General features: G+C 34.7%; 1 protein-coding gene and 1 non-coding gene across 2 annotated transcripts in view; one reads left to right on the forward strand and one right to left on the reverse strand.

Moving 5' to 3' along the window:
- LOC127877573 (branched-chain-amino-acid aminotransferase, cytosolic-like) overlaps positions 1-9,698 on the reverse strand; it is a 32,512-nt gene extending 22,814 nt beyond the window's left edge. Inside the window, exon 1 of the mRNA XM_052423550.1 lies at positions 9,612-9,698. The gene's annotated coding sequence lies outside the window, so the exon portion shown is untranslated. The remainder of the gene's footprint in view (positions 1-9,611) is intronic.
- A 3,644-nt stretch (positions 9,699-13,342) lies between these two features.
- Positions 13,343-13,423, forward strand: Trnac-gca (transfer RNA cysteine (anticodon GCA)). The gene has a single exon. It is a non-coding gene; the product is annotated as a tRNA-Cys (tRNA).
- Positions 13,424-17,075: the final 3,652 nt, after the last annotated feature.

The following is a 17,075-nucleotide window of genomic DNA, read 5'->3' on the forward strand; positions in this document are numbered from 1 at the left end:
TCATTGCATAATTTGTCTCTGTGTTAAGGTTATAAAAGATATGTTGTCTTTGTTCTGATGTTATTAGTATTAACTTTTTTTCCAATGATGTTTTTTTTTTTTTTTTTTTTTCGACCGCCCGATGGACCATTTTCAAAATAATTTTTGTAAACCAATAAAAAAAAAAGTCGTGGCCCTACATACCAAATTTGGTAGCCCTAGGCCCAATGGTTATGGACAACAAGATTTTTAAAGTTTTCACAAAATAGGCCCCATATAAGCGTATGTTCAGTTTTGTGATCCCGGGCAGGGTAAAATTTGACCCAAGGGGCATAATTTGAACAAACTTGGTAGAGAACTATAACATGTCACTACATACCAAATTTGGTAGCCCTATGCCTTATGGTTAAGGACAATAAGAGTTTTAAAATTTTCACAAAATAGGCACTATACATGTATAAGCATATAATTGATTTTGTGGCCCCCAGGGCAGGGTCAAATTTGACCCCTGGGGCATAATTTGAACAAACTAAGTAGAGGGCTATACAATGTCACTACATACCAAATTGTGTAACCCTAGGCCTAATGGTTATGGACAAGATTTTTTTTTAAGTTATCACAAAATAGGCATTATATAAGCATATGTTCAATTTTGTGACCCCCGGGGCAGGGTCAAATTTGACCCTAGGGATTAAATTTGAACAAATTTGGTAGAGGACTATTAGATGTCACTATATACCAAATTTGATAGCCCTAGGCCGGATTGTTATTGACAAGAAATTTTTTGAAGTTTTCACAAAATAGGCCTTATATAAGCATATGTTCAATTTTGTGACCCTCAGGGCAGGGCCAAACTTGACCCCAGGGGCATAATTTGAACAAACTTGGTAGAGGACTATAAGATGCCACTACATACCAAATTTGGTAGCCCTAGGCCCAATGGTTATGGACGAGAAGATTTGTAGTTTTCACAAAATATACCCTATATAAGTATATGTTCAATTTTGTGACCCCCGGGGCAGGGTCAAATTTGACCCCAGGGGTATAATTTGAACAAATTTGGTAGAGGACTATTAGATGTCTCTACATACCAAATTTGGTAGCCCTAGGCCCAATGTTTATGGACGAGTAGATTTTTAAAGTTTTCAAAAAATAAGACCTTTATAAGCATATATTCAATTTTGTGACCCCCGGGGCAGGGTCAAATTTGACCCCAGGGGTATAATTTGAACAAATTTGGTAGAGGACTATTAGATGTCTCTACATACCAAATTTGATAGCCCTAGGCCCAATGGTTATGGACGGGAGATTTTGAAAGTTTTCACAAAATAGGCCTTATTTAAGCAAATTTTCAATTTTGTGACCCCCAGGGCAGAGTCAAATTTGACCCCAGGGGCATAATTTGAACAAATTTGAAAGAGGTTCACCCCAGGAACATTCCTAAGAAATTGGACCAGTAGTTTAGGAGAAGATGTTTAAAGGAAAAGTTTATGCATGGATGCACGATGGACACATGACCTTTGGCCAGTGGAGCTAAAAATCAAATTAAACATTTAGTTTTGATGTAAAATCAGTTTTTATATGCAAGTGTCTATTTCACTTATAAATTAAAACAGCATATTATTCATTATTGAAAAGAATATTCCAAGCTTGATGTCATATTTCAACTTTGCATAGTGTAGTTAATTGAACATTGTATTGAACTGTATGGGCAGCTATATTTTTTAATTTATGTATGTTGTATTATACAAAATGCATTATTTCTACCACAAGTAGACCATATAAGGCCTACTGCTACTAAATAGGCACTGGTATGAATTTGACACTGTTTTTGATGCTCATACAAAACTTTAATTATTACAACACTTTAGTATATTAAATATTTTCAAGTTTTTGTTCAACATTTTTTGCAAAAGAAAAGAGTGTCTTAATGCATTTGAAAATATACTTAAAACAAACTAAAAATGCATTTTAACATACCTCTTTCCTGGTAAAGTGTATTTGGGATGATAAAAAATACACTTGAAGAGTATTAATGCTGGAAAAATGCAGAAAAAAATATATTTGTTTCTGTTAGAAGTGTGTCTTGTCTGCATTTTTAAGTGTAATAAATACATCAAATGCAGATAAATACAATGCCAATACTGTTACATGTATTGTAATGGACATAAAATGCACTTGTTCTTGTAATTAAATGCTTTAGTGAATTGAAATAACCTTTTATAACGTTTTAACAATTAATAATACCTTTTTATATAAATTTTCTTTTGAAATGTGACACTTAATAGATTTTTGCACCACTAGTAAGAGATATAATTTGTGCTCATAATGCTTTATCATTACACTATATAATATCATTTGTTGTATGAAAATTGCCCGTAAAATTCATGTGAAAGCTCAAGAGATCAATAGCAGCGTGCTATACCCTGCTCCTTTTTACATGACTTGATGGTATTTAGTCCCCAATTCTACATGGCTAAGGGAAAATTAATGTGCAGATTTGACAAATAAGTCTTAACTGGGATCCAATAGGCAGACTTTCATATTACTTGTATTTAATTTAAATCATGATCTGAATTGCTCTTTGGCAAATCTTTGTTGGTCACAGTAGTCAACTGAATTTTGTTCACTTTGTAGTGATTATATTTTCTATATTTATCAGACAACATCTTTCTTCAAAAGTTTAACATGATTGCTTGGTTAATTTAGAAACAAGATCAATGCATCATAACATAAAATGAAAATTTGTGTAATAGTAAAAATGGCATCAAAAAAGCACTAGATTATCTGCCTTAAATCTGAGACGATGTGTTGATGTATTGGAATTTCTCATAAATAATGTGTTCCATAGTTGTATAATTGTATAGTCGCATGCATGAGTGGTGTCAATGTCACAATACCAAGTAAAGCCTATAATTTACTAAAACAATTTGAAGTTGATGTGTGTTTTTTTCAAGATCTGTTATATATAATTATATATACATGTACATGTATATATATATTGTTGAAAAGTTAACATGCAATAAGTTTACTGTAATTAAGTGACAAATAGTTTTACTGATTTGGTTGGATGCATATATGCAGTTATATCATGGTTTGTGCAGAGGACAGTAGCAAAAACAAGTGCTGTCTCCGTATGATGACATACGCCCCCGATAAACGCTTTAATAGAAGTTATGAGCATTTTTCAAAACCTAAACGCCGACCCTAAGTTCAAGGTCAAAGGGGTCAAAATTTGTGTGTGTATGGGAAGGCCTTGTCCATATACACATGCATACCAAATATGAATGTTACATCTGAAGCGACATAGAAGTTATGAGCATTTTTTCGAAACCTAAATGCAAAGTGTGACGGATAGACAGACGGACAGTGCGATCACTATATGCCCTCCTTTGGGGGCATAAAAATGTGTTTCACATTGTTTTGGTAAATTAGTAATGTAGTTATTAAGTTAAATGAGCAGAATCATCAATTATAAAGTTATTGATTATAAAGTGTTGCTGGCATATTTGATGCATTCATCTAGCTATAAGAAGGTCCCTGTTTTATCCCCACTGGCACCGAGTGAGGGTTCTCAAAATCTTTAAACAATATGAATAACTACATATAGGGTCAAGAGCCTTGTTGATATGGGGGCTAAACACCTGAAATCAAAGCGACCCAGGTTAAAGGCCGAGGCAAAATAAATAAACCAGAGGCCGCATGAGCCTGCTATACTCTGAACAAGTATTGTTTCTTCTCAGAAAACTGGCTTAAGTGTCTTACTAAGCTTTAGACTCTGAGTTTCAGTGCACTCAATCTTAAATAAATTGGTCAAATTAAATAATAATTTGTAAAAAATAAACATTCTGCACAAATTCAATTATTTACTTTACCTGTGTGCATGAATCATTTCAGTCTTGATGGTTAGTGAACTATGTCAAAAGCACCATATCTATGAAACACTTGTATTTTGAATAGTGCAATGTTCCACAGAAATGATGCTGATGATAATTCTACACGATGATGAATAATTAGATATATTTCTAAATTCCATTTCCACCAACAATTCGGTTATTCCTCTACCAGTTCACATGCTTCATACACAGTTGAAAATAACACTATTTCACTCAACAACCGTGACACATGGACTCAATTTTTCAACTTTTCGCAATTAAACTTGTCTTCTACTGTTATTGTTGTTGTTGTACTTTTTAAAGTAGTTCGAAAGATGGCGACCATTAACCCAGAGATTGATTTATGAAATAAATCGTCTGCTGATCCAGAGTGCGATTGTCAGTGACACTGAAGGTCACAATATACTAAATCTTTTCCATATTTAATTCATTGTAAAACCGACAACTTTAAGCGAAAACAATTCAACCCTTTGCATGTACAGACCACCATAACCATAGCGTTTCTAAAAGGGCATTTTAAGCTGAATCGATTTCAGCAAATAAAAGGATATGTCATTTACAAACTATAAAAGAACTTAACACAAATCAAAATCGACAATTTTGCAACTTCTTATTTAGTATAATGTAACCTTAATATAAATCGTCTGCTGATCCAGAGTGACTCGGACTACTTAGGGGCCGTCCATAAAGTACGTCACGCTTCAGACGGAGGGGATGTAAGAAACTGTGACAGTTTGTGACATTAGGGAGGGAGGGGGTCAGGTTATGTGTGACGTTACACATTTTTAAATTATAATTTTATCTCTATTATTTATTATTTTTTATTAGAATGTTAAAGCCTTAAAACTAATACTAAAAAAAAATCTACTATCAAAGTCATTTGTAAATAGACAAAATTAAAAAATAAATGTTTCAGATTTTGCAAATTTTCGTTGTAGTAATGATATCTTCGATGAAATATTAATACTGAACATTTAAAATGCTCTTAGATATCCATTATATGCACCTATTGACGATTTAAAAACCTGAAAATTATAAAACGTTACACACGCGAAACAATCGAATAATTCGGCAAGTTTTGTTGTTATCGGATTGCTCCTAGGGTCAGTGGTTCGAGGCCCGGTGTTGATTACTCTCTTTTTTCGTTCTTTCATTTTATTCTTGTTTGAAACTGGAGCTTTCATTTATCAATTTAAAGCATTTAATGACAAACTTCAAAACATGCCAAAATCTGTGAACAAGTCCCTTTAATAATATGGTAAATGTTATAAGTGGCCATTTTATATTTAAATACATTTTCATAGTGAAGAGTTTTTAAGATGAAATTTAAATTAGGTGTAAATTAAAAAAAACAATTGTTAGAAAGTGTTATGTACTTTAGGGGGGGGGGGGGGGGTCAGAGATTTGTGACAGTTTGTGACAGGGGGGCGGGAGAGGGTAAGAATTGTCAAAAATAGTGTGACGTACTTTATGGACGGCCCCTTAAGAGTACCCCGCATTCTCTTAAATAGATCTATACTTAAATGTACCCCGGGTACTGAAAATATACTTAAACGTACACAGGAATTATTTCGGTTATTAGTCGTTGTCGGCTATTTTCTTCAAATTAAGTATTTTCATATGTATGTAAAATGGCATCTATATTCTCAAAACTGCTACTCCAAAAGGCATGTTGAGGCAGGTTTTGTTCAAAGAGAATGTTATTTTGTATTCCGTAGCGCGTTTTAAGACATCGGATTTGGGCGGGAATAAAACTCGGATACAGTTTCCATTAGCCGGGAACGTGTAAGTATATTTTCCGTACCCGGGGGTACATTTAAGCATACATAAGAGTACGCGGGATGCATTAAGTTTTACCTGAGCCGACAATAACCATTGGAGCCGTGCGCCGGGAACGGGAAATATACGAAAACGTTGTCTACAAATTTAGACTGTACCCAAAATCCGATGTCTTAAAATTCCCTTTGAAGGAAAACTGCCTCAACATTCTGTTTTAGTATGAGTTTCGATAATATGGAGGCCAGTTTACAAAATATTGTCATACATATGAACATTATTAATTTAAAAAAATAGCCGACAACGACCAATAAAGCGTTATAATTCCCGGGTACGTTTAAGTATATTTTCCGTACCCGGGGTACATTTAAGTATACGTAAGAGTAACCGAGGTACATTTAAGTAGTACACGAGCCGGAAAATGACCAATCGAGCGAAAATAATGATAGACTAGCCTCTTATTCTTTTGACGTTCTCTATTGTGTATACCGATAGAGAAAGTACTCTGACGTGCTGCAACTAGCATGAAGGAAAGACGAAAGACCTTCTAACTACAGAGATTAATCCGGCACATATAGTACTGCCACTGCTTGTTCGTTAGATTTGGACATGGTTATACTCTAAACAGAATAAAAAAAAGACCTGCTACTATAAAGAAATGCCATTTGTTCGGTAAAACTGGACATAAAAAGGACCCGGAATCATGCAGTACTAAAACTGTTGGGTAGAACTTGATAGTATATGGAGGCGACACACATTATAGAGACCTCAAATCTTTGGAGTACTGCACATTGTTTGGTCGAATTGGACATAACAACGACTTGAAAACTGGTACGATGGAGTATTGACATGCGTTCGGAAGATTTGGACACTAAAATTGCTTAATAAAGACTCGGAACACCGTACATATACACGGAGTATTATTTAAGAATCTACAACTACGTATTTATTCTACCGAATGAGTTTCAGTACCCAATAGGTTATGTGTCCCTTTTCCTGGCTATATATTCAATTCGACAGAACAAATTGCAGTACTGAAGTGTACATAGTCTAAGAAAGGTCAACACGTAGTTAAAATAAGGCTTAGATAGTGTTTATGCCCAATCTACTAAAGAAGTGACAATGCTACATAAAACCTTGACGTTATTATTATTATTATTATTATTATTATTATTATGTTATAATGATTATTATTATCATTATTATATAATTAATAGTAGTAGTAGTAGTAGTAGTAGTAGTAGTAGTAGTAGTAGTAGTAGTAGAAGTAGTAGTAGTAGTAGTAGTAGTAGTAGTAGTAGTAGTAGTAGTAGTAGTAGTAGTTGTTGTTGTTGTAGTAGTAGTAGTAGAAGTAGTAGTGGTAGAAGTAGTTGTAGTAGTAGTAGTAGTAGTAGTAGTAGTAGTAGTAGTAGTAGTAGTAGTAGTAGTAGTAGTAGTAGTAGTAGTAGTAGTTGTTGTAGTAGTAGTAGTAGTAGTAGAAGTAGTAGTAGTAGTAGTAGTAGAAGTAGTAGTAGTAGTAGTAGTAGTAGTAGTAGTAGTAGTAGTAGTAGTAAAATTAGTAGTAGTAGTAATAGTAGTTCTAGTAGTAAGAGTACTAGTAGTAGTAGTAGTAGTATAAGTAGCAGTAGTAGTTGTTGAAGCAGCAGCAGCAGCAGCAGCAGCAGTAGTAGTAGTAGTACTACTACTGCTACTACTACTACTAGTAGTAGTAGTAGTAGTAGTAGTAGTAGTAGTAGTAGTAGTAGAAGAAGTAGTAGTAGTAGTAGTAGTAGTAGAAGAAGAAGTAGTTGTAGTAGTAGTAGTAGCAGTAGTAGTAGCAGTAGTAGTAGCAACAGTAGTAGTTGCAGCAGCAGCAGCAACAGCAGTAGAAGTAGTAGTAATTAGCCAATAGGCAAAATATCCTCCGTTAAATAGTATAATGTCGTTACTACTCGTGTACCGGTATTTAGCAGCAGTAGCAGTATAACAAAGATATTAAATGATTTATTTACGTATATTGGCCATATAAGACTACCGGGTAGCCTACAAACGAGAATGTATTCCCTGATTATGATGCTGGAGTTTTAGCATTATTGTCCTGACTTAATTACTACAATTTCTCATGCTACTGCATTCCAATTTATGGCCACACAATATGTATATCTCCAGTGGTCTATTTCCTGTGCCATTCTCTCGCTATTCAAATTTTTGTATCCACAGCTGCGTACAATTTTCAGAAGGGAACTTTCGTTTGGAAGGGGTTTTACTTATGTAGCGGGAAGCCAGTACAATATTAACTAGAAATGGCGCGGCAGAGGCCGACGCGTATCCCCACGCCGCATGTTTGACCCAGCGGGCACCCCAGGGTTGGTAATGGGGCCATGCATAGTTGAGATTGACCGTATTGTCATAAGAGATGTCCAGTATCAATTGGAAGTGAATCGGTGTAAAAATAAAGAAGTAAATGTAAAATAACATAAATCAAAAGATGTGTTTGTCAGAAACACAATGCCCCCTCCTGCGCCGCGTTGATTTATTATAAAATAAATCATTTGGCAGGTTCATTACTTACCTCCCCTTGAAGCTTATTACTTTCCTTGGATTTGTTTTTTTTAAACTTTGACCTTGAAGGATGAACAAACACAATGGCCCCTCCTGCGCCGCTTTGATTTATTATTTTTTTTATATCATTCGGCAGGTTATTTACCTACCTCCCTTTAAAGCTTATTACTTCCCTTGGATTTGATTTTTTGACCTTTGACCTTGAAGAATGACCTTGACCTTAACCTTTCACCACTCAAAATGTGCAGCTTCATGAGGTACACATGCATGCCAAATATCAAGTTGCTATCTTCAATATTGCAAAAGTTATGGCCAATGCAACGTACCGGGGGCATAACAATAAGTGAAAATCTCTGACCCGGCCCCACCCAAACCCCCATAATATTTGACCCAGGGGTCAGATTAAAATTACGAATAGTGCACCGTCGCACATATGCTCATAGCTACCATGTGTGTTAGTTTCAAGGTTCTAGTGCTAATATTGTAGGAGATAATAGTGGCTAGGACGGACGACAGACAGACGGACGGACAGACGGCGGAGATAACCACAATATCCCCACGCTTTTCAAAAAGCGTTGGGATAATTACTTCTTGGAACAATGACTGTAGGAAATATAAGATCGATCCGATCTGATTTTTATAATCTGTGTATCCATGGGTGGATTATTTTCACCATCTACAATAACAAAAACTAATAATTGTAATAGGCAACATTACGAACATATAATACCACGACACATTAATTTACTTCTCAATCCATGATCTGTATCATTTAACTTGGGTTGCAAAGAGATGTGCATGATTTGTAGGCTACAAAAAACGTTTTTTCTTGGTTCTCGTGAATTTTTATGATCACAACAAACACTCGATACAATTCTTCATAAATATTTATGTACCTGTAATTCATAACGATTTTACTTCTACAGCTACTAATTTCCCCAATTCCGGGTAAATATTGTTAATGTTTATTAAAACATATGTGTTAAGCAATCATTTTATGAATTCTTTTTAAAATAAAAGCTCATGTGTTGACAGGTATTGTCGCAAGTAATGTAGCTAAAAAACATTTTAACAGCTATGCCGAAAAAAACATTCGCGTATGTGTTGTATATTTTGGACATTAATTCAGAAAACATCGGTCGGTGTTCGTATGCAATGAGATTTACCACTATTTGCTTACTTGTTTCATTACATTCTATTTTAGAGATATCAGTTTATATTGTCAACGATTGAACGTTTTATTTGTTTCATGACATTGCAGATTATCTCAGTTGATTTTATTAAAAAGCACACGTTTCTGATTAATAAAAATTCAATTTACAAGCATATTTACCTTCAAAGTGAAATACTACACAAAGACAAAACTTATTTCCAAATATATACAATTGTAGAAATTACTAGTATGTGTACATAAAATACCTGCTTTATTGTTGTATAGTCCGCACTAATAATGCGTTGCACACATATCTAATCATACCCCATTATACGTTTGCTTGGGTCGTCCAGATAACAATTGAGGTCAGTCGCTGTTTTATCGGATGTTCTCCACTGAGTTTTCAAGCATCTCTTGAATAAAAGTACAAGATAAATGGGAGTGTGTTTATGCAATTTGTATTATCATCTTGCTTCGCTATGATAAAACACGTATAGCGTCAACGCTGGGGGTCACCATTTTGGAACGCTCAATTAAAAGCATTAGGTTTTGTAATCAAAATGTTTATTTGCGAGCCGAACATCACATTGAGACTAGTACTTGAAAAGGAATGTAAACAATTGAAAAATGTAGAAATTACGAAACAAACATGAATAAATCTAAAATGATTTTAAATATGATTCAATTCTAGGCTGGTCATCTGTTTAAAGCAATTGTAAAATATATTGGAGACTTATGTAAACACGTATTTATCTATTGTTTACATTTAAAAACATATGAACAATGTTTATCCATATTTTTCTTTTCTAAACCATTTTAGATAAATTAATTAATTTGCTCAAACAATTAATTTTTATTACATCATTGTATTCTTCATCCGTAATCTAAGTTTCGGAACAATTAAATTTACAATTAAAAGCCCATAAGCACTAAAAAAACAACGAATATTCCGTACAATATTTCGAAAAAATAGCATATAAAAATCAATGTTCCTTATTGATTTTTGTAGGAAAATATATTAAATACATGTCTAATGAATGGATATCGTTGCTGGCAATTCAAATGAAATATATTGTGCCCCCCCCCAAATAAAAACTAGCATTTTGAATCTCGTTTAATCTGTCTTACCATACCACATCTAGCGTTGAAATTGTGCATAATGGAAGTCTAAAATGTGTAAAGCAAGAGAAATGTTGATAGGGGAAAATACATGGATTTGCTCGCGTTTTCGTTCTTTATGTCATTCCGTAGTATAAATAAAAACAGTATAATATGCGGAATAGCCTAAAATAATTTTGATAGCATGAACAAAAATACGTGAAAAATCTGCTTATCAAAGGAATCAAACCGGCCGGGCATCAATTGCCAAAAGCATATGCCCTATTTCTACGCCGCGGAGACTTTTTCAGATCATTTCTCGTGTATTATCTTGTCAGTTATTTATGAAATTCGGCGAAATTACACGAAGTTTCTTCACGTCCTTTACTCGCGGGCGCCACCTCTTTTTTGAGATGCATTAATAAATGAGCCTATGCAACTTCCGAGGTGGCGCTCAGACCGGGATGTTTTGAAATTTCATGGATAATTCTAGCGTGTAGGTTGGTTTTTTATGTGTTTTCAGAATGTTTCGCAATATTTAAAAAATCGGGCAATGTAGTGCGATTCAGCGAAGATTAATTCATCCACTTATGTACAGAAACATACAAACACAAACCATTTGGAAATGTGAGAACCTTTATAAGCTGTAACATGGTGGAGATTTTAAAAGCAATTGGTTAATGTTTGCCTGTGTGACATTCAAATTTAATCGCTAACGACATTTAACTATTGCGTACAACATATACTAGCTGTTACATGCAAGACACATTGACCTCTTGTCGATCAAATATATAAATTTGCATTTTCCCAAAAGATAATGGAGCCAATGCTTAGGAGATGTCGCTAATGATAGGAGGTGGCCCCAATGCACGATGTATTAACAGTCGTATGGCAATGTCATCATCACATGACATACGGTTTAATTGATAGATGCTATTTGTTATATTTACATTTTTAATTTTTAACGTAAATACGTAGTCCCAAATCTTTACAGAACAAACACATATATTTCATTGATAACAAAATAAGGCGTACATGTTTTAATATATGTTTTAATCATTACTCTTCTCTATTAAGAAGTTAGCATTCTGAATAAAACAGTTGTACGATATATACCAAAAGTGTTACTACTCAATACAACCAATAATTTAATTTAACAGTTTTTATAAAGTAATTATATAAATAAATGCTAATTCACGAAATAAATAAAGGAAAATACTTCTTCTTGAAGCGGTTGTCGGCTCGTTAGGTCCCAGTATTTTTCAGGCTCATTCGGCCTCAATTTCAGGCTCATTCGGCACTAGTACCCGGCTTTTTGGCCCAATTATAATTTGAATAAATCGTTGTTAATATGTTGGTCGATACTCTTTATAATTATGGAATATTGTTTAATACAGTATTTTATTATCTTCATTCAAGTAAATTCCATTTGAAAAATGTTTGTTTGTCGTTTGCCTCAGGTATTTCGTCGTCGGAACGATGATTTGTGTTCCTTAATCCAAATGTCACTGAAAGGCCAGTGTTGTTTACCCACTTTTAACTCCAAAGCAAATGTAGACACCTCGGTCTTTTTCCATTAACTTTTATCATTATACATATTAATTGTTGGTATCTCACAAAGACGAACGTTTCAATTCATCAAGGCATTATTAGAAAACTACTTGTTCAAATTAAAAACGTACGAGTGCTAAAGTAGGCCATTTACATATATAAATATAAGATCTGTTAACAGAATACGTAGGAACCATACGTAAAATATATCTCTTTAAAATAGCTTAACATTTGCATTGGCGCCACCTCCTGTTCTTAGCACCACCTCCTAGAAATTGGCTCCATCTCTTTTCTAAAATTGGAAAATTATCTATTAGATAGTCTAGAAGCTGATGTTTTTGTGCATGCAATTACTTGTAGATGTTCAAAGCCATCGTTTTATGTAATAAGCAATTGAAATGGCTGGGAATAAATAACATCGATTTGATTTTACAAACTCTACCAACCCACAACTTATAAAAGTCCTCACGTTTCCAAATGAGCGGAGCGCCCGTAATTAACGGCCATGTTATTACATGATAAGACATTAAGTTGAATTTAGTATGCTTTTGTATGACGGATATGTAAGAATAATCGTGTGGTGTTCGAATCTAGTTTATTATTTTACTCATAATGAAATCCTTTGTATGGTTTATCTTTTTGAACACAGACACCTGTTATGTTAAACTCTTAAACATTATACATGTATTTTCAATAAATTAAATGAAAACATCTGCAGTGTATGGAAAACAAACAAGTGAAAAAAAGGAGTCACATCATACACACATGTTCAATTTATTAATGGAAACAACCTAACCGTTGTGCAAGAGATTGCCTGCCAATCTTACGGAGGAGTCCGGAGATAGCCGACGTATCACTATTGGTAATAAATCGACTGTCTCCGCATGTTAGCAATCGGGAACCCTCGGAAATTCCGCCATACGTTCTGTTCTGTTCTGTACTTTCCCCCAATCTTGGTAGTCCAGCCAAGATAAGGTTTAAATCAAGTTTCACGTTTAAATCCAATAGTGAATTCATATAAACACAATGAACTTTACAGGCATGCCTTTGTACACTATATACAGCACTTAAGGTAGCGCACCCCTAATGATTTCCCGCGATTTATTTTACGATCATTGCCGATATTCAATGATCGGTTATTTCCGAGAGATGCATTTTATTTTTTTCAAACTTCGAATTTTGATATATGTTTACGTAATTCCTTTAGAATACATTATTTTCTCAATAAATATTGACTTTGATCAAAATATCATCTGAAAAAATTCGATTTCGCGATTTCTTCAAAGATCGACGAGCCTTTTTACCTGTTTACTTATGGATATGTAAATTAAGCTAGCACTTATGTGAAGTTGTCGTGGCCGAGTGGTTAAGGCGATGGACTGCAAATCTTTTGGGATCTCCCGCGAAGGTTCGAATCCTGCCGACATCGCATACTTTTTGCGACGAGTTTTATTTCTTTTCTAACGTAATTTGATTTAATATAGCGTATATGCTATGTTTATTGTTAAATATGTTGAATTTTTATGCACATCCTTCAATTTTTTTTAAATTAAAACAACGTTATGGCTAAATTGGGTGATTGACTGCTGAAAATACGAATGATGCATGTTGCCTTTTTATTTTTATTTCAAAAAGTAAACGTTAAATCTGTTTATTTTTTGGTATGTTTGCTGTATATAGTGTTTCTATAAAAGCTACGTTTAAAATATAACTTAAATGATACTATTTTGAATTTTATGACACTTTGTTTTTAACCGACTCAATTTTTACTTGGCTGAAATAACTTACATTTCATGGCGCTCTTCCATAGATAAAAATTAGTACAAAAAATGTCTGTAAAATAATACTTATTTCATCTTGTTTAAACTTTAAAAACACCTTAACTGCATCTGTAAACACCATCTGCATGCCCATATTTGGAAATTTGAATGAATTATGGAACTTTTATATACCCCATGGGTGAAAATAAACTGGACAAAAGCCGAGCGTGGGGGTGGTTTGAAAAAAAACGGTATATTTTTTTTTTAAAGCATGGAGAGCCTACCCACAAATTTGTATGTAGTTCAGTGAAATGATGCTGATTAAGAAAATAATAAATTAGATTATATTTGGATATGTGCCCATTAGAGGTGCGCTACCTTAAATCAGCAGACCGTGTCTCAGAATTGGTTTAAACTGCGGCTTAACACATGTTTATTATGGTGTATGGACAGATGATATATCATTTAGCCTGAAATATTCGGTCGCGCATCATTATTGAAATTTATTAAAAAGTTATTATCGCTTGCCATTTTTATGTGTGGTCTGTCTTATTAAGTGGGGTTAACAAAGGGGCCAGGTGTAAGCAGTTGCATTCTTTTATTGTGTAGGTGGTAGATGTAGCTTTGGCTGGCTCTTTCTATACGGAGTTGTAGTCGCATGGGTAGTTGTATGATACTTCTAATGTTTTTGTGGGAACAGTCCATGATAAGTTGGGTAAGGTCCTCCCTGGTGTTGATTAGTGAAAGTTCAAGGAGATGGATCTCTTCAATGATCTCTGCTAACATTTTGGTCCCAATTTTTCGTGTTTCTTCGAGTTGTTCGCAATCAAGCAGGAAGTGTTGGGTTTTCCAAAAGGATGCTCAAAAAGGTATCTGACGTCTGGGAGATTGTACTTTTGAAGAGCCTTCCTGGAGACTGAAGCTAAAGAGTGACTGTCATATGAGGCCATGGTCATTTGTCTAGACAGTATGTTGTACTCTGCTGAGCCTTGGAGCCTAGAAATATTGGTGAAGAGTGAGAGTCTTCGTCTATCTATGATCGACTCAATAGGTTCACTGCCTAGAAGTAAATGTACTCCTGCAGTCGCAGTACGAGTTGTTGGTAGACCTTGGAAGTGCGTAAACATACTCCTTTGTTGTCTGCTAAGCTTTTCTATATCCCCTTTGGTGACCTTTAAGATTTCAACCCCATACAAAGCTCTTGGTATTGCATAGGTGTTCCATAATTTGAGAGCAACAACTGGTGAGAAACCTTTTCTTGCATGTAACCCGGGGCCAAGAAGTGCATATATTGTCTGCCTTGCAGTTTTAAGGCGATTGTCTGTATTAAAGTTGTTCTTTGGGATTCTTATGATTCCTAGGTGTTTTACTTCAGTAGAATGTTTTACAGGTGCGCCGTTGAGATAGATGGAGCCAGAGGAGTTTCCTTTAATTGTAAGTATCTCTGATTTTTCTGGATTAATAGTCACTTTATCCTTACTAGTGCAAAAATTAATTATGTCAAGCATGGACTGTAGGTCTGGCCCCGTGTTCACAAAACGATTTTGCAATGGAAAATCGATTTTAACTGACATCGATTTTGCTTTTTGGCTATCAACTACAATGGAAATCCATTTTCAATGACATGCAAAAAATCTATTTTCGATTGCAAAAAATGTTTTGTGAACACGGGTCCTGATTTGGATGTTGCTAATAGTGCCGTGTCATCTGCACATGTAGGTGCTGCTACTCTCGTTTCTCCTAAATTTGCCCCAGGGTTACTTCTGGTTAAAGAGTCTAGCGTGCTGTTGTGGTAGCATTTACATAAGGTTGTTGATAACTTTGCTCCTTGCTTGGTGCCTTGTTGTAGAAGAAACTTGTCAGATAGTAAATTGTCCCATTTCACTTTAACCGAGGTATTCTTTTAAATATATTTCGACGCGGGATCCATAGGTGACCTTGTATTCCAAGATGGTACAGCTTGTTAAACATAATGTTGTGGTCTACATTGTCAAAGGCCTTCTGAGCATCTAGGCTAGCGAGGTACAGGTTTTCTGAAGATTTGGTGTTGTAGATAGTCTCTGATTTGATGAATGCCGCATTCATTGAGGAGCTATTTGCAGTAAAGCCTCTTTGCATGGGATTTTGCTGACTGTCAAAAAATGCGTCGATTCTGTTTTTAAGTATACTTTCAAGGATTTTCATGAACGTGTTTGTTACGACGATACCCCTATAGTTCCCTGGATTTGTTTTTGATTTTCCCTTTTGTGGACTGGCGTTAACGTTCCTTCTTTCAGTTCATCCGGTACATCTAACTCTATGAATATGGTATTTATAATGTCAGCTATAACTGGTGTTAGTTCATTTTTAGCTGATTAAATTTGCTCTGCTGCAATTCCATCCTTGATCTGGTGCTTTTCTGGTATTAAGGTTTCTTATAACTTCTTCAATTTCTTTATTGCTCACTTTCCCCATTGTTTTTCCACTTTGTATTTCATTTTCATAAATTATTTCGTTTTGAAGGTGTATGTTACCATAACGGCGATCGTCTCTCGGGTGTATTTGGTGGAAGGACATTTCTAACGCCTCTAGGTTACAATATACTAAATCTTTTTGGAGTGCAATATACTATACTCTTTAAAAACCTGAACATCATTTACAAGAAGACACAATCCTCTGTGTGGGCACTTGCCATGACTTTATTTTAGAATGTTTTTTTGTGCATGTGGTAGGGAAAACATTGATGTTTAACAGAAATTCACTCATTTGCTTGAAGGTTGGAGACTACATGAGACTTTGACAGATGGCGGGAAACCCTCATCCACTGGTACGAACCCGGTAAATAGATGGCTGTAAAACAGTAACCGCTGATTCGCAGAGTTCTTTCTTGCATAACGCATGACCCCCCTTTTTTATTGTCTAAATTATTGCGGCTTGGAATGCTCTTTAAGAAAAGGGATGGTTATGGGGGTCTCTATGCGCAAAAGTTTGACTTTATTTTTTGTTGAAGTTATTGCTTTTACATTGAATTTGTGTAGGAAATCGTTTGGTATATTGTGACCTCTAGGCGGAAGATATTACACCGAAAATATAGTTCGGGTTACACACCACTATATTTGCACTAAATTCAACGATACTATAGATATATAAGGACCAATATCTCTGAGGAGTAATATAATAGAATATTTATTTCTGTTATTGTTTCAAATAAGCTGTCATTGCATACAAAATATTCAAATGTTAATAAAATGTTAAAAAAGCCAATTAGTTGTTTATTGAAGTGAAAACAACAAGATTATTCAAACTTAAAAGAACCAGTATTTCTTAAATTATATTCAATGC

The sequence above is a fragment of the Dreissena polymorpha genome, chromosome 4, assembly GCF_020536995.1.
Source record: "Dreissena polymorpha isolate Duluth1 chromosome 4, UMN_Dpol_1.0, whole genome shotgun sequence".
In the NCBI taxonomy this organism is placed as follows: domain Eukaryota; kingdom Metazoa; phylum Mollusca; class Bivalvia; order Myida; family Dreissenidae; genus Dreissena; species Dreissena polymorpha.